Source organism: Schistocerca nitens, chromosome 2 (genome assembly GCF_023898315.1).
Source record: "Schistocerca nitens isolate TAMUIC-IGC-003100 chromosome 2, iqSchNite1.1, whole genome shotgun sequence".
NCBI lineage: Eukaryota > Metazoa > Arthropoda > Insecta > Orthoptera > Acrididae > Schistocerca > Schistocerca nitens.
The window spans coordinates 40,287,343-40,310,917 of record NC_064615.1 but is presented as its reverse complement, the minus strand read 5'-3'; the positions used below and the strand labels follow the sequence as shown (position 1 = coordinate 40,310,917).

At 50.5% G+C, this 23,575-nt stretch overlaps 24 non-coding genes across 24 annotated transcripts; 12 read left to right on the top strand and 12 right to left on the bottom strand.

Moving 5' to 3' along the window:
* The first annotated feature begins 384 nt into the window (after positions 1 to 384).
* On the top strand, positions 385 to 468 carry Trnal-uaa (transfer RNA leucine (anticodon UAA)). The gene has a single exon. It is a non-coding gene; the product is annotated as a tRNA-Leu (tRNA).
* Positions 469 to 1,593: 1,125 nt separating this feature from the next.
* Trnag-ccc (transfer RNA glycine (anticodon CCC)) lies at positions 1,594 to 1,665 on the bottom strand. Its single transcript has one exon. It is a non-coding gene; the product is annotated as a tRNA-Gly (tRNA).
* A 683-nt stretch (positions 1,666 to 2,348) lies between these two features.
* Trnal-uaa (transfer RNA leucine (anticodon UAA)) lies at positions 2,349 to 2,432 on the top strand. Its single transcript has one exon. It is a non-coding gene; the product is annotated as a tRNA-Leu (tRNA).
* Positions 2,433 to 3,557: 1,125 nt separating this feature from the next.
* Positions 3,558 to 3,629, bottom strand: Trnag-ccc (transfer RNA glycine (anticodon CCC)). The gene has a single exon. It is a non-coding gene; the product is annotated as a tRNA-Gly (tRNA).
* A 683-nt stretch (positions 3,630 to 4,312) lies between these two features.
* Positions 4,313 to 4,396, top strand: Trnal-uaa (transfer RNA leucine (anticodon UAA)). Its single transcript has one exon. It is a non-coding gene; the product is annotated as a tRNA-Leu (tRNA).
* Positions 4,397 to 5,521: 1,125 nt separating this feature from the next.
* Positions 5,522 to 5,593, bottom strand: Trnag-ccc (transfer RNA glycine (anticodon CCC)). The gene has a single exon. It is a non-coding gene; the product is annotated as a tRNA-Gly (tRNA).
* A 683-nt stretch (positions 5,594 to 6,276) lies between these two features.
* On the top strand, positions 6,277 to 6,360 carry Trnal-uaa (transfer RNA leucine (anticodon UAA)). The gene has a single exon. It is a non-coding gene; the product is annotated as a tRNA-Leu (tRNA).
* A 1,125-nt stretch (positions 6,361 to 7,485) lies between these two features.
* Trnag-ccc (transfer RNA glycine (anticodon CCC)) lies at positions 7,486 to 7,557 on the bottom strand. The gene has a single exon. It is a non-coding gene; the product is annotated as a tRNA-Gly (tRNA).
* Positions 7,558 to 8,240: 683 nt separating this feature from the next.
* Positions 8,241 to 8,324, top strand: Trnal-uaa (transfer RNA leucine (anticodon UAA)). Its single transcript has one exon. It is a non-coding gene; the product is annotated as a tRNA-Leu (tRNA).
* A 1,125-nt stretch (positions 8,325 to 9,449) lies between these two features.
* Positions 9,450 to 9,521, bottom strand: Trnag-ccc (transfer RNA glycine (anticodon CCC)). Its single transcript has one exon. It is a non-coding gene; the product is annotated as a tRNA-Gly (tRNA).
* A 683-nt stretch (positions 9,522 to 10,204) lies between these two features.
* Positions 10,205 to 10,288, top strand: Trnal-uaa (transfer RNA leucine (anticodon UAA)). The gene has a single exon. It is a non-coding gene; the product is annotated as a tRNA-Leu (tRNA).
* A 1,125-nt stretch (positions 10,289 to 11,413) lies between these two features.
* On the bottom strand, positions 11,414 to 11,485 carry Trnag-ccc (transfer RNA glycine (anticodon CCC)). Its single transcript has one exon. It is a non-coding gene; the product is annotated as a tRNA-Gly (tRNA).
* A 683-nt stretch (positions 11,486 to 12,168) lies between these two features.
* On the top strand, positions 12,169 to 12,252 carry Trnal-uaa (transfer RNA leucine (anticodon UAA)). Its single transcript has one exon. It is a non-coding gene; the product is annotated as a tRNA-Leu (tRNA).
* A 1,125-nt stretch (positions 12,253 to 13,377) lies between these two features.
* Positions 13,378 to 13,449, bottom strand: Trnag-ccc (transfer RNA glycine (anticodon CCC)). The gene has a single exon. It is a non-coding gene; the product is annotated as a tRNA-Gly (tRNA).
* A 683-nt stretch (positions 13,450 to 14,132) lies between these two features.
* Positions 14,133 to 14,216, top strand: Trnal-uaa (transfer RNA leucine (anticodon UAA)). Its single transcript has one exon. It is a non-coding gene; the product is annotated as a tRNA-Leu (tRNA).
* Positions 14,217 to 15,341: 1,125 nt separating this feature from the next.
* Trnag-ccc (transfer RNA glycine (anticodon CCC)) lies at positions 15,342 to 15,413 on the bottom strand. The gene has a single exon. It is a non-coding gene; the product is annotated as a tRNA-Gly (tRNA).
* Positions 15,414 to 16,096: 683 nt separating this feature from the next.
* Positions 16,097 to 16,180, top strand: Trnal-uaa (transfer RNA leucine (anticodon UAA)). The gene has a single exon. It is a non-coding gene; the product is annotated as a tRNA-Leu (tRNA).
* A 1,125-nt stretch (positions 16,181 to 17,305) lies between these two features.
* Trnag-ccc (transfer RNA glycine (anticodon CCC)) lies at positions 17,306 to 17,377 on the bottom strand. The gene has a single exon. It is a non-coding gene; the product is annotated as a tRNA-Gly (tRNA).
* Positions 17,378 to 18,060: 683 nt separating this feature from the next.
* On the top strand, positions 18,061 to 18,144 carry Trnal-uaa (transfer RNA leucine (anticodon UAA)). The gene has a single exon. It is a non-coding gene; the product is annotated as a tRNA-Leu (tRNA).
* A 1,125-nt stretch (positions 18,145 to 19,269) lies between these two features.
* Trnag-ccc (transfer RNA glycine (anticodon CCC)) lies at positions 19,270 to 19,341 on the bottom strand. The gene has a single exon. It is a non-coding gene; the product is annotated as a tRNA-Gly (tRNA).
* A 683-nt stretch (positions 19,342 to 20,024) lies between these two features.
* Trnal-uaa (transfer RNA leucine (anticodon UAA)) lies at positions 20,025 to 20,108 on the top strand. The gene has a single exon. It is a non-coding gene; the product is annotated as a tRNA-Leu (tRNA).
* A 1,125-nt stretch (positions 20,109 to 21,233) lies between these two features.
* On the bottom strand, positions 21,234 to 21,305 carry Trnag-ccc (transfer RNA glycine (anticodon CCC)). Its single transcript has one exon. It is a non-coding gene; the product is annotated as a tRNA-Gly (tRNA).
* Positions 21,306 to 21,988: 683 nt separating this feature from the next.
* Trnal-uaa (transfer RNA leucine (anticodon UAA)) lies at positions 21,989 to 22,072 on the top strand. The gene has a single exon. It is a non-coding gene; the product is annotated as a tRNA-Leu (tRNA).
* Positions 22,073 to 23,197: 1,125 nt separating this feature from the next.
* On the bottom strand, positions 23,198 to 23,269 carry Trnag-ccc (transfer RNA glycine (anticodon CCC)). Its single transcript has one exon. It is a non-coding gene; the product is annotated as a tRNA-Gly (tRNA).
* Between the last annotated feature and the right edge of the window lie 306 nt (positions 23,270 to 23,575).

The following is a 23,575-nucleotide window of genomic DNA, read 5'->3' as shown; positions in this document are numbered from 1 at the left end:
TCACAGTGTTAAGTTGGTTAGTTTGATTCTCGCCTGGAGCATATCATTAGCTTCCCCTGAGGGTGAAATGCACAGCGTAGCCGTTGCTAGGGAACGGCCTTTTCTTGTCATTCGTTGTTTTCTCTGCGACAATGTAAAAATTGATAGTTGGAGTTCTGCTCGTTCCACTTAAGACAGAAGGCGACGGAAAACAACGGTGTCAGGCGCCATATTTAAGCTCTGGCTCCCGAAAGTGAGGGTGGGGTGCAACCTCACATCTGACAACTCGTCTAAAATACTCTAAAAAAACGTATTTCCTTCACACAAGAAAAAACAAGCACATTTCGCAGTAAGGCTCTGGAGATGTTGCTAGGAACGACAGCAGCAGGTCGTTTGCGCTCACAAGTCAGATTGGCCGAGCGGTCTAAGGCGCCAGATTTAAGCTCTGGTTCCCGAACGGGAGCGTGGGTTCGAACCCCACATCTGACAATGAATTTTAAATATTCCTTAACTGGCCATTTCCTTCGTGCGGGAAAGCAAGTCAATTACGCGCAAACAGGTTCGAGAGATATTATTAGAGACGGCAGTGGTTACGGAGCTTGCCCTGCAAGTCTGATTGCCCGGCGGTCAGAAGGAATGGAAAGCTGTTGGGAGACATGGCTTTCAGCCAGGCGGCCCGGATTCGATTCCCGGTAGCCGAACATTCTTTCGTTTGCTGAGTCTTGGCTATTCTCACGGCGTTTACGTTTTCTTTGTGTTGTGCTTTTTGGGTCCAACGTCAAGAAAGCAAAAGTCAACGAAAACAGATACGTGTTTAAATGACTGGCAGGGCAGTAACGAAGGTGGATGAGCCGGTGGACCGGGTACTGGACTGCTGACGTGGCCCCATTGCATAGGTCGTCAGCTGAGTAGGTTAGAGCGTCGTGGTGTGAACACAAAGGCCATGTATTCGATCGCAGCAAGTGCCATTTAATTTTTCTCTCGTAAAAGACAGTGCTTCCTCCAGCGAGACACTGCCAGGTAAATACCAAGTGATATGCACAAGAAGCAAGATGTCTGCACGTTTGCTGGCGTTGTGGCTAGCGGCCGTAGCACGCTGAGTGCAGCGGTTCTCGGCTGTTCATTGGAGTTAAGAACCGTTGTGTGTGGTTAGTAGTTGGGTGGGTGACCAGCTGGGAGCTCGACCTGCGTTTGGCTTCTTTCCTTTTGCCTTTTTACTTCGGTTTCGTTGCTGCTTAGCGTTAATGATGCTGTTCAGCACGCTGACGCCACTCTTGCCTCTCGGTACACTAAGGCGCGAATCTGTGGCCACAATAAAATGAAAGGTTCTGTCGTGTGTTTGTCGTTTTTTGGTCTCTCACAGTCGTTTCTCGCGCCTGCCCTCTACATATATGCCCGTTTCCAAGCGTCAGCTTTCGCGTCAGCCGAGCAAAGTCGAGACAAGTCGACACATGGAGACACACGATGCTGTGAAACGAAATCCGGCGACTAGCGCACTGGCTACACGGAGTGAGACGTGGGGCGAAGGAAAACTATTCGTAGCGCGACAGTTCTCAGGTTCGAGGATCGCGTTACGTTACGTGGAATATCCCTAGAAGAAAAATTTACGTTTCGTGCGGTGGCCGGGAGTCGAACCCGGATCAACTGCTTGGGAAGCAACCATGCTGACCGTTACACCACCACCGCCTTGCGCTGCGTTTCACTCACGCCGCGATGTGTCGGCTACCCTCCTGCCACCAGAGGCCGAAGGCGATGACGCTGTAGGCGCTCTACGCCAGGGCGGAGGTGAGCACATCTGAACGCAGTGTGTAGGTGCTGCTAGGGCGATGTAGCGTAACTAGAAGCAGAACTGACATCCATTGAAAAAACTGCCCTTTAATTTACAGCAGCGTGATCAAAGAAATATGTAATGTGACGTACTTACTGACGATCCAGAGACGATTGAGCATATGTGTGCCAGTACAGAAGTAGAAAGCGCGTACGTATCACAGTGTTAAGTTGGTTAGTTTGATTCTCGCCTGGAGCATATCATTAGCTTCCCCTGAGGGTGAAATGCACAGCGTAGCCGTTGCTAGGGAACGGCCTTTTCTTGTCATTCGTTGTTTTCTCTGCGACAATGTAAAAATTGATAGTTGGAGTTCTGCTCGTTCCACTTAAGACAGAAGGCGACGGAAAACAACGGTGTCAGGCGCCATATTTAAGCTCTGGCTCCCGAAAGTGAGGGTGGGGTGCAACCTCACATCTGACAACTCGTCTAAAATACTCTAAAAAAACGTATTTCCTTCACACAAGAAAAAACAAGCACATTTCGCAGTAAGGCTCTGGAGATGTTGCTAGGAACGACAGCAGCAGGTCGTTTGCGCTCACAAGTCAGATTGGCCGAGCGGTCTAAGGCGCCAGATTTAAGCTCTGGTTCCCGAACGGGAGCGTGGGTTCGAACCCCACATCTGACAATGAATTTTAAATATTCCTTAACTGGCCATTTCCTTCGTGCGGGAAAGCAAGTCAATTACGCGCAAACAGGTTCGAGAGATATTATTAGAGACGGCAGTGGTTACGGAGCTTGCCCTGCAAGTCTGATTGCCCGGCGGTCAGAAGGAATGGAAAGCTGTTGGGAGACATGGCTTTCAGCCAGGCGGCCCGGATTCGATTCCCGGTAGCCGAACATTCTTTCGTTTGCTGAGTCTTGGCTATTCTCACGGCGTTTACGTTTTCTTTGTGTTGTGCTTTTTGGGTCCAACGTCAAGAAAGCAAAAGTCAACGAAAACAGATACGTGTTTAAATGACTGGCAGGGCAGTAACGAAGGTGGATGAGCCGGTGGACCGGGTACTGGACTGCTGACGTGGCCCCATTGCATAGGTCGTCAGCTGAGTAGGTTAGAGCGTCGTGGTGTGAACACAAAGGCCATGTATTCGATCGCAGCAAGTGCCATTTAATTTTTCTCTCGTAAAAGACAGTGCTTCCTCCAGCGAGACACTGCCAGGTAAATACCAAGTGATATGCACAAGAAGCAAGATGTCTGCACGTTTGCTGGCGTTGTGGCTAGCGGCCGTAGCACGCTGAGTGCAGCGGTTCTCGGCTGTTCATTGGAGTTAAGAACCGTTGTGTGTGGTTAGTAGTTGGGTGGGTGACCAGCTGGGAGCTCGACCTGCGTTTGGCTTCTTTCCTTTTGCCTTTTTACTTCGGTTTCGTTGCTGCTTAGCGTTAATGATGCTGTTCAGCACGCTGACGCCACTCTTGCCTCTCGGTACACTAAGGCGCGAATCTGTGGCCACAATAAAATGAAAGGTTCTGTCGTGTGTTTGTCGTTTTTTGGTCTCTCACAGTCGTTTCTCGCGCCTGCCCTCTACATATATGCCCGTTTCCAAGCGTCAGCTTTCGCGTCAGCCGAGCAAAGTCGAGACAAGTCGACACATGGAGACACACGATGCTGTGAAACGAAATCCGGCGACTAGCGCACTGGCTACACGGAGTGAGACGTGGGGCGAAGGAAAACTATTCGTAGCGCGACAGTTCTCAGGTTCGAGGATCGCGTTACGTTACGTGGAATATCCCTAGAAGAAAAATTTACGTTTCGTGCGGTGGCCGGGAGTCGAACCCGGATCAACTGCTTGGGAAGCAACCATGCTGACCGTTACACCACCACCGCCTTGCGCTGCGTTTCACTCACGCCGCGATGTGTCGGCTACCCTCCTGCCACCAGAGGCCGAAGGCGATGACGCTGTAGGCGCTCTACGCCAGGGCGGAGGTGAGCACATCTGAACGCAGTGTGTAGGTGCTGCTAGGGCGATGTAGCGTAACTAGAAGCAGAACTGACATCCATTGAAAAAACTGCCCTTTAATTTACAGCAGCGTGATCAAAGAAATATGTAATGTGACGTACTTACTGACGATCCAGAGACGATTGAGCATATGTGTGCCAGTACAGAAGTAGAAAGCGCGTACGTATCACAGTGTTAAGTTGGTTAGTTTGATTCTCGCCTGGAGCATATCATTAGCTTCCCCTGAGGGTGAAATGCACAGCGTAGCCGTTGCTAGGGAACGGCCTTTTCTTGTCATTCGTTGTTTTCTCTGCGACAATGTAAAAATTGATAGTTGGAGTTCTGCTCGTTCCACTTAAGACAGAAGGCGACGGAAAACAACGGTGTCAGGCGCCATATTTAAGCTCTGGCTCCCGAAAGTGAGGGTGGGGTGCAACCTCACATCTGACAACTCGTCTAAAATACTCTAAAAAAACGTATTTCCTTCACACAAGAAAAAACAAGCACATTTCGCAGTAAGGCTCTGGAGATGTTGCTAGGAACGACAGCAGCAGGTCGTTTGCGCTCACAAGTCAGATTGGCCGAGCGGTCTAAGGCGCCAGATTTAAGCTCTGGTTCCCGAACGGGAGCGTGGGTTCGAACCCCACATCTGACAATGAATTTTAAATATTCCTTAACTGGCCATTTCCTTCGTGCGGGAAAGCAAGTCAATTACGCGCAAACAGGTTCGAGAGATATTATTAGAGACGGCAGTGGTTACGGAGCTTGCCCTGCAAGTCTGATTGCCCGGCGGTCAGAAGGAATGGAAAGCTGTTGGGAGACATGGCTTTCAGCCAGGCGGCCCGGATTCGATTCCCGGTAGCCGAACATTCTTTCGTTTGCTGAGTCTTGGCTATTCTCACGGCGTTTACGTTTTCTTTGTGTTGTGCTTTTTGGGTCCAACGTCAAGAAAGCAAAAGTCAACGAAAACAGATACGTGTTTAAATGACTGGCAGGGCAGTAACGAAGGTGGATGAGCCGGTGGACCGGGTACTGGACTGCTGACGTGGCCCCATTGCATAGGTCGTCAGCTGAGTAGGTTAGAGCGTCGTGGTGTGAACACAAAGGCCATGTATTCGATCGCAGCAAGTGCCATTTAATTTTTCTCTCGTAAAAGACAGTGCTTCCCCCAGCGAGACACTGCCAGGTAAATACCAAGTGATATGCACAAGAAGCAAGATGTCTGCACGTTTGCTGGCGTTGTGGCTAGCGGCCGTAGCACGCTGAGTGCAGCGGTTCTCGGCTGTTCATTGGAGTTAAGAACCGTTGTGTGTGGTTAGTAGTTGGGTGGGTGACCAGCTGGGAGCTCGACCTGCGTTTGGCTTCTTTCCTTTTGCCTTTTTACTTCGGTTTCGTTGCTGCTTAGCGTTAATGATGCTGTTCAGCACGCTGACGCCACTCTTGCCTCTCGGTACACTAAGGCGCGAATCTGTGGCCACAATAAAATGAAAGGTTCTGTCGTGTGTTTGTCGTTTTTTGGTCTCTCACAGTCGTTTCTCGCGCCTGCCCTCTACATATATGCCCGTTTCCAAGCGTCAGCTTTCGCGTCAGCCGAGCAAAGTCGAGACAAGTCGACACATGGAGACACACGATGCTGTGAAACGAAATCCGGCGACTAGCGCACTGGCTACACGGAGTGAGACGTGGGGCGAAGGAAAACTATTCGTAGCGCGACAGTTCTCAGGTTCGAGGATCGCGTTACGTTACGTGGAATATCCCTAGAAGAAAAATTTACGTTTCGTGCGGTGGCCGGGAGTCGAACCCGGATCAACTGCTTGGGAAGCAACCATGCTGACCGTTACACCACCACCGCCTTGCGCTGCGTTTCACTCACGCCGCGATGTGTCGGCTACCCTCCTGCCACCAGAGGCCGAAGGCGATGACGCTGTAGGCGCTCTACGCCAGGGCGGAGGTGAGCACATCTGAACGCAGTGTGTAGGTGCTGCTAGGGCGATGTAGCGTAACTAGAAGCAGAACTGACATCCATTGAAAAAACTGCCCTTTAATTTACAGCAGCGTGATCAAAGAAATATGTAATGTGACGTACTTACTGACGATCCAGAGACGATTGAGCATATGTGTGCCAGTACAGAAGTAGAAAGCGCGTACGTATCACAGTGTTAAGTTGGTTAGTTTGATTCTCGCCTGGAGCATATCATTAGCTTCCCCTGAGGGTGAAATGCACAGCGTAGCCGTTGCTAGGGAACGGCCTTTTCTTGTCATTCGTTGTTTTCTCTGCGACAATGTAAAAATTGATAGTTGGAGTTCTGCTCGTTCCACTTAAGACAGAAGGCGACGGAAAACAACGGTGTCAGGCGCCATATTTAAGCTCTGGCTCCCGAAAGTGAGGGTGGGGTGCAACCTCACATCTGACAACTCGTCTAAAATACTCTAAAAAAACGTATTTCCTTCACACAAGAAAAAACAAGCACATTTCGCAGTAAGGCTCTGGAGATGTTGCTAGGAACGACAGCAGCAGGTCGTTTGCGCTCACAAGTCAGATTGGCCGAGCGGTCTAAGGCGCCAGATTTAAGCTCTGGTTCCCGAACGGGAGCGTGGGTTCGAACCCCACATCTGACAATGAATTTTAAATATTCCTTAACTGGCCATTTCCTTCGTGCGGGAAAGCAAGTCAATTACGCGCAAACAGGTTCGAGAGATATTATTAGAGACGGCAGTGGTTACGGAGCTTGCCCTGCAAGTCTGATTGCCCGGCGGTCAGAAGGAATGGAAAGCTGTTGGGAGACATGGCTTTCAGCCAGGCGGCCCGGATTCGATTCCCGGTAGCCGAACATTCTTTCGTTTGCTGAGTCTTGGCTATTCTCACGGCGTTTACGTTTTCTTTGTGTTGTGCTTTTTGGGTCCAACGTCAAGAAAGCAAAAGTCAACGAAAACAGATACGTGTTTAAATGACTGGCAGGGCAGTAACGAAGGTGGATGAGCCGGTGGACCGGGTACTGGACTGCTGACGTGGCCCCATTGCATAGGTCGTCAGCTGAGTAGGTTAGAGCGTCGTGGTGTGAACACAAAGGCCATGTATTCGATCGCAGCAAGTGCCATTTAATTTTTCTCTCGTAAAAGACAGTGCTTCCTCCAGCGAGACACTGCCAGGTAAATACCAAGTGATATGCACAAGAAGCAAGATGTCTGCACGTTTGCTGGCGTTGTGGCTAGCGGCCGTAGCACGCTGAGTGCAGCGGTTCTCGGCTGTTCATTGGAGTTAAGAACCGTTGTGTGTGGTTAGTAGTTGGGTGGGTGACCAGCTGGGAGCTCGACCTGCGTTTGGCTTCTTTCCTTTTGCCTTTTTACTTCGGTTTCGTTGCTGCTTAGCGTTAATGATGCTGTTCAGCACGCTGACGCCACTCTTGCCTCTCGGTACACTAAGGCGCGAATCTGTGGCCACAATAAAATGAAAGGTTCTGTCGTGTGTTTGTCGTTTTTTGGTCTCTCACAGTCGTTTCTCGCGCCTGCCCTCTACATATATGCCCGTTTCCAAGCGTCAGCTTTCGCGTCAGCCGAGCAAAGTCGAGACAAGTCGACACATGGAGACACACGATGCTGTGAAACGAAATCCGGCGACTAGCGCACTGGCTACACGGAGTGAGACGTGGGGCGAAGGAAAACTATTCGTAGCGCGACAGTTCTCAGGTTCGAGGATCGCGTTACGTTACGTGGAATATCCCTAGAAGAAAAATTTACGTTTCGTGCGGTGGCCGGGAGTCGAACCCGGATCAACTGCTTGGGAAGCAACCATGCTGACCGTTACACCACCACCGCCTTGCGCTGCGTTTCACTCACGCCGCGATGTGTCGGCTACCCTCCTGCCACCAGAGGCCGAAGGCGATGACGCTGTAGGCGCTCTACGCCAGGGCGGAGGTGAGCACATCTGAACGCAGTGTGTAGGTGCTGCTAGGGCGATGTAGCGTAACTAGAAGCAGAACTGACATCCATTGAAAAAACTGCCCTTTAATTTACAGCAGCGTGATCAAAGAAATATGTAATGTGACGTACTTACTGACGATCCAGAGACGATTGAGCATATGTGTGCCAGTACAGAAGTAGAAAGCGCGTACGTATCACAGTGTTAAGTTGGTTAGTTTGATTCTCGCCTGGAGCATATCATTAGCTTCCCCTGAGGGTGAAATGCACAGCGTAGCCGTTGCTAGGGAACGGCCTTTTCTTGTCATTCGTTGTTTTCTCTGCGACAATGTAAAAATTGATAGTTGGAGTTCTGCTCGTTCCACTTAAGACAGAAGGCGACGGAAAACAACGGTGTCAGGCGCCATATTTAAGCTCTGGCTCCCGAAAGTGAGGGTGGGGTGCAACCTCACATCTGACAACTCGTCTAAAATACTCTAAAAAAACGTATTTCCTTCACACAAGAAAAAACAAGCACATTTCGCAGTAAGGCTCTGGAGATGTTGCTAGGAACGACAGCAGCAGGTCGTTTGCGCTCACAAGTCAGATTGGCCGAGCGGTCTAAGGCGCCAGATTTAAGCTCTGGTTCCCGAACGGGAGCGTGGGTTCGAACCCCACATCTGACAATGAATTTTAAATATTCCTTAACTGGCCATTTCCTTCGTGCGGGAAAGCAAGTCAATTACGCGCAAACAGGTTCGAGAGATATTATTAGAGACGGCAGTGGTTACGGAGCTTGCCCTGCAAGTCTGATTGCCCGGCGGTCAGAAGGAATGGAAAGCTGTTGGGAGACATGGCTTTCAGCCAGGCGGCCCGGATTCGATTCCCGGTAGCCGAACATTCTTTCGTTTGCTGAGTCTTGGCTATTCTCACGGCGTTTACGTTTTCTTTGTGTTGTGCTTTTTGGGTCCAACGTCAAGAAAGCAAAAGTCAACGAAAACAGATACGTGTTTAAATGACTGGCAGGGCAGTAACGAAGGTGGATGAGCCGGTGGACCGGGTACTGGACTGCTGACGTGGCCCCATTGCATAGGTCGTCAGCTGAGTAGGTTAGAGCGTCGTGGTGTGAACACAAAGGCCATGTATTCGATCGCAGCAAGTGCCATTTAATTTTTCTCTCGTAAAAGACAGTGCTTCCTCCAGCGAGACACTGCCAGGTAAATACCAAGTGATATGCACAAGAAGCAAGATGTCTGCACGTTTGCTGGCGTTGTGGCTAGCGGCCGTAGCACGCTGAGTGCAGCGGTTCTCGGCTGTTCATTGGAGTTAAGAACCGTTGTGTGTGGTTAGTAGTTGGGTGGGTGACCAGCTGGGAGCTCGACCTGCGTTTGGCTTCTTTCCTTTTGCCTTTTTACTTCGGTTTCGTTGCTGCTTAGCGTTAATGATGCTGTTCAGCACGCTGACGCCACTCTTGCCTCTCGGTACACTAAGGCGCGAATCTGTGGCCACAATAAAATGAAAGGTTCTGTCGTGTGTTTGTCGTTTTTTGGTCTCTCACAGTCGTTTCTCGCGCCTGCCCTCTACATATATGCCCGTTTCCAAGCGTCAGCTTTCGCGTCAGCCGAGCAAAGTCGAGACAAGTCGACACATGGAGACACACGATGCTGTGAAACGAAATCCGGCGACTAGCGCACTGGCTACACGGAGTGAGACGTGGGGCGAAGGAAAACTATTCGTAGCGCGACAGTTCTCAGGTTCGAGGATCGCGTTACGTTACGTGGAATATCCCTAGAAGAAAAATTTACGTTTCGTGCGGTGGCCGGGAGTCGAACCCGGATCAACTGCTTGGGAAGCAACCATGCTGACCGTTACACCACCACCGCCTTGCGCTGCGTTTCACTCACGCCGCGATGTGTCGGCTACCCTCCTGCCACCAGAGGCCGAAGGCGATGACGCTGTAGGCGCTCTACGCCAGGGCGGAGGTGAGCACATCTGAACGCAGTGTGTAGGTGCTGCTAGGGCGATGTAGCGTAACTAGAAGCAGAACTGACATCCATTGAAAAAACTGCCCTTTAATTTACAGCAGCGTGATCAAAGAAATATGTAATGTGACGTACTTACTGACGATCCAGAGACGATTGAGCATATGTGTGCCAGTACAGAAGTAGAAAGCGCGTACGTATCACAGTGTTAAGTTGGTTAGTTTGATTCTCGCCTGGAGCATATCATTAGCTTCCCCTGAGGGTGAAATGCACAGCGTAGCCGTTGCTAGGGAACGGCCTTTTCTTGTCATTCGTTGTTTTCTCTGCGACAATGTAAAAATTGATAGTTGGAGTTCTGCTCGTTCCACTTAAGACAGAAGGCGACGGAAAACAACGGTGTCAGGCGCCATATTTAAGCTCTGGCTCCCGAAAGTGAGGGTGGGGTGCAACCTCACATCTGACAACTCGTCTAAAATACTCTAAAAAAACGTATTTCCTTCACACAAGAAAAAACAAGCACATTTCGCAGTAAGGCTCTGGAGATGTTGCTAGGAACGACAGCAGCAGGTCGTTTGCGCTCACAAGTCAGATTGGCCGAGCGGTCTAAGGCGCCAGATTTAAGCTCTGGTTCCCGAACGGGAGCGTGGGTTCGAACCCCACATCTGACAATGAATTTTAAATATTCCTTAACTGGCCATTTCCTTCGTGCGGGAAAGCAAGTCAATTACGCGCAAACAGGTTCGAGAGATATTATTAGAGACGGCAGTGGTTACGGAGCTTGCCCTGCAAGTCTGATTGCCCGGCGGTCAGAAGGAATGGAAAGCTGTTGGGAGACATGGCTTTCAGCCAGGCGGCCCGGATTCGATTCCCGGTAGCCGAACATTCTTTCGTTTGCTGAGTCTTGGCTATTCTCACGGCGTTTACGTTTTCTTTGTGTTGTGCTTTTTGGGTCCAACGTCAAGAAAGCAAAAGTCAACGAAAACAGATACGTGTTTAAATGACTGGCAGGGCAGTAACGAAGGTGGATGAGCCGGTGGACCGGGTACTGGACTGCTGACGTGGCCCCATTGCATAGGTCGTCAGCTGAGTAGGTTAGAGCGTCGTGGTGTGAACACAAAGGCCATGTATTCGATCGCAGCAAGTGCCATTTAATTTTTCTCTCGTAAAAGACAGTGCTTCCTCCAGCGAGACACTGCCAGGTAAATACCAAGTGATATGCACAAGAAGCAAGATGTCTGCACGTTTGGTGGCGTTGTGGCTAGCGGCCGTAGCACGCTGAGTGCAGCGGTTCTCGGCTGTTCATTGGAGTTAAGAACCGTTGTGTGTGGTTAGTAGTTGGGTGGGTGACCAGCTGGGAGCTCGACCTGCGTTTGGCTTCTTTCCTTTTGCCTTTTTACTTCGGTTTCGTTGCTGCTTAGCGTTAATGATGCTGTTCAGCACGCTGACGCCACTCTTGCCTCTCGGTACACTAAGGCGCGAATCTGTGGCCACAATAAAATGAAAGGTTCTGTCGTGTGTTTGTCGTTTTTTGGTCTCTCACAGTCGTTTCTCGCGCCTGCCCTCTACATATATGCCCGTTTCCAAGCGTCAGCTTTCGCGTCAGCCGAGCAAAGTCGAGACAAGTCGACACATGGAGACACACGATGCTGTGAAACGAAATCCGGCGACTAGCGCACTGGCTACACGGAGTGAGACGTGGGGCGAAGGAAAACTATTCGTAGCGCGACAGTTCTCAGGTTCGAGGATCGCGTTACGTTACGTGGAATATCCCTAGAAGAAAAATTTACGTTTCGTGCGGTGGCCGGGAGTCGAACCCGGATCAACTGCTTGGGAAGCAACCATGCTGACCGTTACACCACCACCGCCTTGCGCTGCGTTTCACTCACGCCGCGATGTGTCGGCTACCCTCCTGCCACCAGAGGCCGAAGGCGATGACGCTGTAGGCGCTCTACGCCAGGGCGGAGGTGAGCACATCTGAACGCAGTGTGTAGGTGCTGCTAGGGCGATGTAGCGTAACTAGAAGCAGAACTGACATCCATTGAAAAAACTGCCCTTTAATTTACAGCAGCGTGATCAAAGAAATATGTAATGTGACGTACTTACTGACGATCCAGAGACGATTGAGCATATGTGTGCCAGTACAGAAGTAGAAAGCGCGTACGTATCACAGTGTTAAGTTGGTTAGTTTGATTCTCGCCTGGAGCATATCATTAGCTTCCCCTGAGGGTGAAATGCACAGCGTAGCCGTTGCTAGGGAACGGCCTTTTCTTGTCATTCGTTGTTTTCTCTGCGACAATGTAAAAATTGATAGTTGGAGTTCTGCTCGTTCCACTTAAGACAGAAGGCGACGGAAAACAACGGTGTCAGGCGCCATATTTAAGCTCTGGCTCCCGAAAGTGAGGGTGGGGTGCAACCTCACATCTGACAACTCGTCTAAAATACTCTAAAAAAACGTATTTCCTTCACACAAGAAAAAACAAGCACATTTCGCAGTAAGGCTCTGGAGATGTTGCTAGGAACGACAGCAGCAGGTCGTTTGCGCTCACAAGTCAGATTGGCCGAGCGGTCTAAGGCGCCAGATTTAAGCTCTGGTTCCCGAACGGGAGCGTGGGTTCGAACCCCACATCTGACAATGAATTTTAAATATTCCTTAACTGGCCATTTCCTTCGTGCGGGAAAGCAAGTCAATTACGCGCAAACAGGTTCGAGAGATATTATTAGAGACGGCAGTGGTTACGGAGCTTGCCCTGCAAGTCTGATTGCCCGGCGGTCAGAAGGAATGGAAAGCTGTTGGGAGACATGGCTTTCAGCCAGGCGGCCCGGATTCGATTCCCGGTAGCCGAACATTCTTTCGTTTGCTGAGTCTTGGCTATTCTCACGGCGTTTACGTTTTCTTTGTGTTGTGCTTTTTGGGTCCAACGTCAAGAAAGCAAAAGTCAACGAAAACAGATACGTGTTTAAATGACTGGCAGGGCAGTAACGAAGGTGGATGAGCCGGTGGACCGGGTACTGGACTGCTGACGTGGCCCCATTGCATAGGTCGTCAGCTGAGTAGGTTAGAGCGTCGTGGTGTGAACACAAAGGCCATGTATTCGATCGCAGCAAGTGCCATTTAATTTTTCTCTCGTAAAAGACAGTGCTTCCTCCAGCGAGACACTGCCAGGTAAATACCAAGTGATATGCACAAGAAGCAAGATGTCTGCACGTTTGCTGGCGTTGTGGCTAGCGGCCGTAGCACGCTGAGTGCAGCGGTTCTCGGCTGTTCATTGGAGTTAAGAACCGTTGTGTGTGGTTAGTAGTTGGGTGGGTGACCAGCTGGGAGCTCGACCTGCGTTTGGCTTCTTTCCTTTTGCCTTTTTACTTCGGTTTCGTTGCTGCTTAGCGTTAATGATGCTGTTCAGCACGCTGACGCCACTCTTGCCTCTCGGTACACTAAGGCGCGAATCTGTGGCCACAATAAAATGAAAGGTTCTGTCGTGTGTTTGTCGTTTTTTGGTCTCTCACAGTCGTTTCTCGCGCCTGCCCTCTACATATATGCCCGTTTCCAAGCGTCAGCTTTCGCGTCAGCCGAGCAAAGTCGAGACAAGTCGACACATGGAGACACACGATGCTGTGAAACGAAATCCGGCGACTAGCGCACTGGCTACACGGAGTGAGACGTGGGGCGAAGGAAAACTATTCGTAGCGCGACAGTTCTCAGGTTCGAGGATCGCGTTACGTTACGTGGAATATCCCTAGAAGAAAAATTTACGTTTCGTGCGGTGGCCGGGAGTCGAACCCGGATCAACTGCTTGGGAAGCAACCATGCTGACCGTTACACCACCACCGCCTTGCGCTGCGTTTCACTCACGCCGCGATGTGTCGGCTACCCTCCTGCCACCAGAGGCCGAAGGCGATGACGCTGTAGGCGCTCTACGCCAGGGCGGAGGTGAGCACATCTGAACGCAGTGTGTAGGTGCTGCTAGGGCGATGTAGCGTAACTAGAAGCAGAACTGACATCCATTGAAAAAACTGCCCTTTAATTTACAGCAGCGTGATCAAAGAAATATGTAATGTGACGTACTTACTGACGATCCAGAGACGATTGAGCATATGTGTGCCAGTACAGAAGTAGAAAGCGCGTACGTATCACAGTGTTAAGTTGGTTAGTTTGATTCTCGCCTGGAGCATATCATTAGCTTCCCCTGAGGGTGAAATGCACAGCGTAGCCGTTGCTAGGGAACGGCCTTTTCTTGTCATTCGTTGTTTTCTCTGCGACAATGTAAAAATTGATAGTTGGAGTTCTGCTCGTTCCACTTAAGACAGAAGGCGACGGAAAACAACGGTGTCAGGCGCCATATTTAAGCTCTGGCTCCCGAAAGTGAGGGTGGGGTGCAACCTCACATCTGACAACTCGTCTAAAATACTCTAAAAAAACGTATTTCCTTCACACAAGAAAAAACAAGCACATTTCGCAGTAAGGCTCTGGAGATGTTGCTAGGAACGACAGCAGCAGGTCGTTTGCGCTCACAAGTCAGATTGGCCGAGCGGTCTAAGGCGCCAGATTTAAGCTCTGGTTCCCGAACGGGAGCGTGGGTTCGAACCCCACATCTGACAATGAATTTTAAATATTCCTTAACTGGCCATTTCCTTCGTGCGGGAAAGCAAGTCAATTACGCGCAAACAGGTTCGAGAGATATTATTAGAGACGGCAGTGGTTACGGAGCTTGCCCTGCAAGTCTGATTGCCCGGCGGTCAGAAGGAATGGAAAGCTGTTGGGAGACATGGCTTTCAGCCAGGCGGCCCGGATTCGATTCCCGGTAGCCGAACATTCTTTCGTTTGCTGAGTCTTGGCTATTCTCACGGCGTTTACGTTTTCTTTGTGTTGTGCTTTTTGGGTCCAACGTCAAGAAAGCAAAAGTCAACGAAAACAGATACGTGTTTAAATGACTGGCAGGGCAGTAACGAAGGTGGATGAGCCGGTGGACCGGGTACTGGACTGCTGACGTGGCCCCATTGCATAGGTCGTCAGCTGAGTAGGTTAGAGCGTCGTGGTGTGAACACAAAGGCCATGTATTCGATCGCAGCAAGTGCCATTTAATTTTTCTCTCGTAAAAGACAGTGCTTCCTCCAGCGAGACACTGCCAGGTAAATACCAAGTGATATGCACAAGAAGCAAGATGTCTGCACGTTTGGTGGCGTTGTGGCTAGCGGCCGTAGCACGCTGAGTGCAGCGGTTCTCGGCTGTTCATTGGAGTTAAGAACCGTTGTGTGTGGTTAGTAGTTGGGTGGGTGACCAGCTGGGAGCTCGACCTGCGTTTGGCTTCTTTCCTTTTGCCTTTTTACTTCGGTTTCGTTGCTGCTTAGCGTTAATGATGCTGTTCAGCACGCTGACGCCACTCTTGCCTCTCGGTACACTAAGGCGCGAATCTGTGGCCACAATAAAATGAAAGGTTCTGTCGTGTGTTTGTCGTTTTTTGGTCTCTCACAGTCGTTTCTCGCGCCTGCCCTCTACATATATGCCCGTTTCCAAGCGTCAGCTTTCGCGTCAGCCGAGCAAAGTCGAGACAAGTCGACACATGGAGACACACGATGCTGTGAAACGAAATCCGGCGACTAGCGCACTGGCTACACGGAGTGAGACGTGGGGCGAAGGAAAACTATTCGTAGCGCGACAGTTCTCAGGTTCGAGGATCGCGTTACGTTACGTGGAATATCCCTAGAAGAAAAATTTACGTTTCGTGCGGTGGCCGGGAGTCGAACCCGGATCAACTGCTTGGGAAGCAACCATGCTGACCGTTACACCACCACCGCCTTGCGCTGCGTTTCACTCACGCCGCGATGTGTCGGCTACCCTCCTGCCACCAGAGGCCGAAGGCGATGACGCTGTAGGCGCTCTACGCCAGGGCGGAGGTGAGCACATCTGAACGCAGTGTGTAGGTGCTGCTAGGGCGATGTAGCGTAACTAGAAGCAGAACTGACATCCATTGAAAAAACTGCCCTTTAATTTACAGCAGCGTGATCAAAGAAATATGTAATGTGACGTACTTACTGACGATCCAGAGACGATTGAGCATATGTGTGCCAGTACAGAAGTAGAAAGCGCGTACGTATCACAGTGTTAAGTTGGTTAGTTTGATTCTCGCCTGGAGCATATCATTAGCTTCCCCTGAGGGTGAAATGCACAGCGTAGCCGTTGCTAGGGAACGGCCTTTTCTTGTCATTCGTTGTTTTCTCTGCGACAATGTAAAAATTGATAGTTGGAGTTCTGCTCGTTCCACTTAAGACAGAAGGCGACGGAAAACAACGGTGTCAGGCGCCATATTTAAGCTCTGGCTCCCGAAAGTGAGGGTGGGGTGCAACCTCACATCTGACAACTCGTCTAAAATACTCTAAAAAAACGTATTTCCTTCACACAAGAAAAAACAAGCACATTTCGCAGTAAGGCTCTGGAGATGTTGCTAGGAACGACAGCAGCAGGTCGTTTGCGCTCACAAGTCAGATTGGCCGAGCGGTCTAAGGCGCCAGATTTAAGCTCTGGTTCCCGAACGGGAGCGTGGGTTCGAACCCCACATCTGACAATGAATTTTAAATATTCCTTAACTGGCCATTTCCTTCGTGCGGGAAAGCAAGTCAATTACGCGCAAACAGGTTCGAGAGATATTATTAGAGACGGCAGTGGTTACGGAGCTTGCCCTGCAAGTCTGATTGCCCGGCGGTCAGAAGGAATGGAAAGCTGTTGGGAGACATGGCTTTCAGCCAGGCGGCCCGGATTCGATTCCCGGTAGCCGAACATTCTTTCGTTTGCTGAGTCTTGGCTATTCTCACGGCGTTTACGTTTTCTTTGTGTTGTGCTTTTTGGGTCCAACGTCAAGAAAGCAAAAGTCAACGAAAACAGATACGTGTTTAAATGACTGGCAGGGCAGTAACGAAGGTGGATGAGCCGGTGGACCGGGTACTGGACTGCTGACGTGGCCCCATTGCATAGGTCGTCAGCTGAGTAGGTTAGAGCGTCGTGGTGTGAACACAAAGGCCATGTATTCGATCGCAGCAAGTGCCATTTAATTTTTCTCTCGTAAAAGACAGTGCTTCCTCCAGCGAGACACTGCCAGGTAAATACCAAGTGATATGCACAAGAAGCAAGATGTCTGCACGTTTGCTGGCGTTGTGGCTAGCGGCCGTAGCACGCTGAGTGCAGCGGTTCTCGGCTGTTCATTGGAGTTAAGAACCGTTGTGTGTGGTTAGTAGTTGGGTGGGTGACCAGCTGGGAGCTCGACCTGCGTTTGGCTTCTTTCCTTTTGCCTTTTTACTTCGGTTTCGTTGCTGCTTAGCGTTAATGATGCTGTTCAGCACGCTGACGCCACTCTTGCCTCTCGGTACACTAAGGCGCGAATCTGTGGCCACAATAAAATGAAAGGTTCTGTCGTGTGTTTGTCGTTTTTTGGTCTCTCACAGTCGTTTCTCGCGCCTGCCCTCTACATATATGCCCGTTTCCAAGCGTCAGCTTTCGCGTCAGCCGAGCAAAGTCGAGACAAGTCGACACATGGAGACACACGATGCTGTGAAACGAAATCCGGCGACTAGCGCACTGGCTACACGGAGTGAGACGTGGGGCGAAGGAAAACTATTCGTAGCGCGACAGTTCTCAGGTTCGAGGATCGCGTTACGTTACGTGGAATATCCCTAGAAGAAAAATTTACGTTTCGTGCGGTGGCCGGGAGTCGAACCCGGATCAACTGCTTGGGAAGCAACCATGCTGACCGTTACACCACCACCGCCTTGCGCTGCGTTTCACTCACGCCGCGATGTGTCGGCTACCCTCCTGCCACCAGAGGCCGAAGGCGATGACGCTGTAGGCGCTCTACGCCAGGGCGGAGGTGAGCACATCTGAACGCAGTGTGTAGGTGCTGCTAGGGCGATGTAGCGTAACTAGAAGCAGAACTGACATCCATTGAAAAAACTGCCCTTTAATTTACAGCAGCGTGATCAAAGAAATATGTAATGTGACGTACTTACTGACGATCCAGAGACGATTGAGCATATGTGTGCCAGTACAGAAGTAGAAAGCGCGTACGTATCACAGTGTTAAGTTGGTTAGTTTGATTCTCGCCTGGAGCATATCATTAGCTTCCCCTGAGGGTGAAATGCACAGCGTAGCCGTTGCTAGGGAACGGCCTTTTCTTGTCATTCGTTGTTTTCTCTGCGACAATGTAAAAATTGATAGTTGGAGTTCTGCTCGTTCCACTTAAGACAGAAGGCGACGGAAAACAACGGTGTCAGGCGCCATATTTAAGCTCTGGCTCCCGAAAGTGAGGGTGGGGTGCAACCTCACATCTGACAACTCGTCTAAAATACTCTAAAAAAACGTATTTCCTTCACACAAGAAAAAACAAGCACATTTCGCAGTAAGGCTCTGGAGATGTTGCTAGGAACGACAGCAGCAGGTCGTTTGCGCTCACAAGTCAGATTGGCCGAGCGGTCTAAGGCGCCAGATTTAAGCTCTGGTTCCCGAACGGGAGCGTGGGTTCGAACCCCACATCTGACAATGAATTTTAAATATTCCTTAACTGGCCATTTCCTTCGTGCGGGAAAGCAAGTCAATTACGCGCAAACAGGTTCGAGAGATATTATTAGAGACGGCAGTGGTTACGGAGCTTGCCCTGCAAGTCTGATTGCCCGGCGGTCAGAAGGAATGGAAAGCTGTTGGGAGACATGGCTTTCAGCCAGGCGGCCCGGATTCGATTCCCGGTAGCCGAACATTCTTTCGTTTGCTGAGTCTTGGCTATTCTCACGGCGTTTACGTTTTCTTTGTGTTGTGCTTTTTGGGTCCAACGTCAAGAAAGCAAAAGTCAACGAAAACAGATACGTGTTTAAATGACTGGCAGGGCAGTAACGAAGGTGGATGAGCCGGTGGACCGGGTACTGGACTGCTGACGTGGCCCCATTGCATAGGTCGTCAGCTGAGTAGGTTAGAGCGTCGTGGTGTGAACACAAAGGCCATGTATTCGATCGCAGCAAGTGCCATTTAATTTTTCTCTCGTAAAAGACAGTGCTTCCTCCAGCGAGACACTGCCAGGTAAATACCAAGTGATATGCACAAGAAGCAAGATGTCTGCACGTTTGGTGGCGTTGTGGCTAGCGGCCGTAGCACGCTGAGTGCAGCGGTTCTCGGCTGTTCATTGGAGTTAAGAACCGTTGTGTGTGGTTAGTAGTTGGGTGGGTGACCAGCTGGGAGCTCGACCTGCGTTTGGCTTCTTTCCTTTTGCCTTTTTACTTCGGTTTCGTTGCTGCTTAGCGTTAATGATGCTGTTCAGCACGCTGACGCCACTCTTGCCTCTCGGTACACTAAGGCGCGAATCTGTGGCCACAATAAAATGAAAGGTTCTGTCGTGTGTTTGTCGTTTTTTGGTCTCTCACAGTCGTTTCTCGCGCCTGCCCTCTACATATATGCCCGTTTCCAAGCGTCAGCTTTCGCGTCAGCCGAGCAAAGTCGAGACAAGTCGACACATGGAGACACACGATGCTGTGAAACGAAATCCGGCGACTAGCGCACTGGCTACACGGAGTGAGACGTGGGGCGAAGGAAAACTATTCGTAGCGCGACAGTTCTCAGGTTCGAGGATCGCGTTACGTTACGTGGAATATCCCTAGAAGAAAAATTTACGTTTCGTGCGGTGGCCGGGAGTCGAACCCGGATCAACTGCTTGGGAAGCAACCATGCTGACCGTTACACCACCACCGCCTTGCGCTGCGTTTCACTCACGCCGCGATGTGTCGGCTACCCTCCTGCCACCAGAGGCCGAAGGCGATGACGCTGTAGGCGCTCTACGCCAGGGCGGAGGTGAGCACATCTGAACGCAGTGTGTAGGTGCTGCTAGGGCGATGTAGCGTAACTAGAAGCAGAACTGACATCCATTGAAAAAACTGCCCTTTAATTTACAGCAGCGTGATCAAAGAAATATGTAATGTGACGTACTTACTGACGATCCAGAGACGATTGAGCATATGTGTGCCAGTACAGAAGTAGAAAGCGCGTACGTATCACAGTGTTAAGTTGGTTAGTTTGATTCTCGCCTGGAGCATATCATTAGCTTCCCCTGAGGGTGAAATGCACAGCGTAGCCGTTGCTAGGGAACGGCCTTTTCTTGTCATTCGTTGTTTTCTCTGCGACAATGTAAAAATTGATAGTTGGAGTTCTGCTCGTTCCACTTAAGACAGAAGGCGACGGAAAACAACGGTGTCAGGCGCCATATTTAAGCTCTGGCTCCCGAAAGTGAGGGTGGGGTGCAACCTCACATCTGACAACTCGTCTAAAATACTCTAAAAAAACGTATTTCCTTCACACAAGAAAAAACAAGCACATTTCGCAGTAAGGCTCTGGAGATGTTGCTAGGAACGACAGCAGCAGGTCGTTTGCGCTCACAAGTCAGATTGGCCGAGCGGTCTAAGGCGCCAGATTTAAGCTCTGGTTCCCGAACGGGAGCGTGGGTTCGAACCCCACATCTGACAATGAATTTTAAATATTCCTTAACTGGCCATTTCCTTCGTGCGGGAAAGCAAGTCAATTACGCGCAAACAGGTTCGAGAGATATTATTAGAGACGGCAGTGGTTACGGAGCTTGCCCTGCAAGTCTGATTGCCCGGCGGTCAGAAGGAATGGAAAGCTGTTGGGAGACATGGCTTTCAGCCAGGCGGCCCGGATTCGATTCCCGGTAGCCGAACATTCTTTCGTTTGCTGAGTCTTGGCTATTCTCACGGCGTTTACGTTTTCTTTGTGTTGTGCTTTTTGGGTCCAACGTCAAGAAAGCAAAAGTCAACGAAAACAGATACGTGTTTAAATGACTGGCAGGGCAGTAACGAAGGTGGATGAGCCGGTGGACCGGGTACTGGACTGCTGACGTGGCCCCATTGCATAGGTCGTCAGCTGAGTAGGTTAGAGCGTCGTGGTGTGAACACAAAGGCCATGTATTCGATCGCAGCAAGTGCCATTTAATTTTTCTCTCGTAAAAGACAGTGCTTCCTCCAGCGAGACACTGCCAGGTAAATACCAAGTGATATGCACAAGAAGCAAGATGTCTGCACGTTTGCTGGCGTTGTGGCTAGCGGCCGTAGCACGCTGAGTGCAGCGGTTCTCGGCTGTTCATTGGAGTTAAGAACCGTTGTGTGTGGTTAGTAGTTGGGTGGGTGACCAGCTGGGAGCTCGACCTGCGTTTGGCTTCTTTCCTTTTGCCTTTTTACTTCGGTTTCGTTGCTGCTTAGCGTTAATGATGCTGTTCAGCACGCTGACGCCACTCTTGCCTCTCGGTACACTAAGGCGCGAATCTGTGGCCACAATAAAATGAAAGGTTCTGTCGTGTGTTTGTCGTTTTTTGGTCTCTCACAGTCGTTTCTCGCGCCTGCCCTCTACATATATGCCCGTTTCCAAGCGTCAGCTTTCGCGTCAGCCGAGCAAAGTCGAGACAAGTCGACACATGGAGACACACGATGCTGTGAAACGAAATCCGGCGACTAGCGCACTGGCTACACGGAGTGAGACGTGGGGCGAAGGAAAACTATTCGTAGCGCGACAGTTCTCAGGTTCGAGGATCGCGTTACGTTACGTGGAATATCCCTAGAAGAAAAATTTACGTTTCGTGCGGTGGCCGGGAGTCGAACCCGGATCAACTGCTTGGGAAGCAACCATGCTGACCGTTACACCACCACCGCCTTGCGCTGCGTTTCACTCACGCCGCGATGTGTCGGCTACCCTCCTGCCACCAGAGGCCGAAGGCGATGACGCTGTAGGCGCTCTACGCCAGGGCGGAGGTGAGCACATCTGAACGCAGTGTGTAGGTGCTGCTAGGGCGATGTAGCGTAACTAGAAGCAGAACTGACATCCATTGAAAAAACTGCCCTTTAATTTACAGCAGCGTGATCAAAGAAATATGTAATGTGACGTACTTACTGACGATCCAGAGACGATTGAGCATATGTGTGCCAGTACAGAAGTAGAAAGCGCGTACGTATCACAGTGTTAAGTTGGTTAGTTTGATTCTCGCCTGGAGCATATCATTAGCTTCCCCTGAGGGTGAAATGCACAGCGTAGCCGTTGCTAGGGAACGGCCTTTTCTTGTCATTCGTTGTTTTCTCTGCGACAATGTAAAAATTGATAGTTGGAGTTCTGCTCGTTCCACTTAAGACAGAAGGCGACGGAAAACAACGGTGTCAGGCGCCATATTTAAGCTCTGGCTCCCGAAAGTGAGGGTGGGGTGCAACCTCACATCTGACAACTCGTCTAAAATACTCTAAAAAAACGTATTTCCTTCACACAAGAAAAAACAAGCACATTTCGCAGTAAGGCTCTGGAGATGTTGCTAGGAACGACAGCAGCAGGTCGTTTGCGCTCACAAGTCAGATTGGCCGAGCGGTCTAAGGCGCCAGATTTAAGCTCTGGTTCCCGAACGGGAGCGTGGGTTCGAACCCCACATCTGACAATGAATTTTAAATATTCCTTAACTGGCCATTTCCTTCGTGCGGGAAAGCAAGTCAATTACGCGCAAACAGGTTCGAGAGATATTATTAGAGACGGCAGTGGTTACGGAGCTTGCCCTGCAAGTCTGATTGCCCGGCGGTCAGAAGGAATGGAAAGCTGTTGGGAGACATGGCTTTCAGCCAGGCGGCCCGGATTCGATTCCCGGTAGCCGAACATTCTTTCGTTTGCTGAGTCTTGGCTATTCTCACGGCGTTTACGTTTTCTTTGTGTTGTGCTTTTTGGGTCCAACGTCAAGAAAGCAAAAGTCAACGAAAACAGATACGTGTTTAAATGACTGGCAGGGCAGTAACGAAGGTGGATGAGCCGGTGGACCGGGTACTGGACTGCTGACGTGGCCCCATTGCATAGGTCGTCAGCTGAGTAGGTTAGAGCGTCGTGGTGTGAACACAAAGGCCATGTATTCGATCGCAGCAAGTGCCATTTAATTTTTCTCTCGTAAAAGACAGTGCTTCCTCCAGCGAGACACTGCCAGGTAAATACCAAGTGATATGCACAAGAAGCAAGATGTCTGCACGTTTGGTGGCGTTGTGGCTAGCGGCCGTAGCACGCTGAGTGCAGCGCTTCTCGGCTGTTCATTGGAGTTAAGAACCGTTGTGTGTGGTTAGTAGTTGGGTGGGTGACCAGCTGGGAGCTCGACCTGCGTTTGGCTTCTTTCCTTTTGCCTTTTTACTTCGGTTTCGTTGCTGCTTAGCGTTAATGATGCTGTTCAGCACGCTGACGCCACTCTTGCCTCTCGGTACACTAAGGCGCGAATCTGTGGCCACAATAAAATGAAAGGTTCTGTCGTGTGTTTGTCGTTTTTTGGTCTCTCACAGTCGTTTCTCGCGCCTGCCCTCTACATATATGCCCGTTTCCAAGCGTCAGCTTTCGCGTCAGCCGAGCAAAGTCGAGACAAGTCGACACATGGAGACACACGATGCTGTGAAACGAAATCCGGCGACTAGCGCACTGGCTACACGGAGTGAGACGTGGGGCGAAGGAAAACTATTCGTAGCGCGACAGTTCTCAGGTTCGAGGATCGCGTTACGTTACGTGGAATATCCCTAGAAGAAAAATTTACGTTTCGTGCGGTGGCCGGGAGTCGAACCCGGATCAACTGCTTGGGAAGCAACCATGCTGACCGTTACACCACCACCGCCTTGCGCTGCGTTTCACTCACGCCGCGATGTGTCGGCTACCCTCCTGCCACCAGAGGCCGAAGGCGATGACGCTGTAGGCGCTCTACGCCAGGGCGGAGGTGAGCACATCTGAACGCAGTGTGTAGGTGCTGCTAGGGCGATGTAGCGTAACTAGAAGCAGAACTGACATCCATTGAAAAAACTGCCCTTTAATTTACAGCAGCGTGATCAAAGAAATATGTAATGTGACGTACTTACTGACGATCCAGAGACGATTGAGCATATGTGTGCCAGTACAGAAGTAGAAAGCGCGTACGTATCACAGT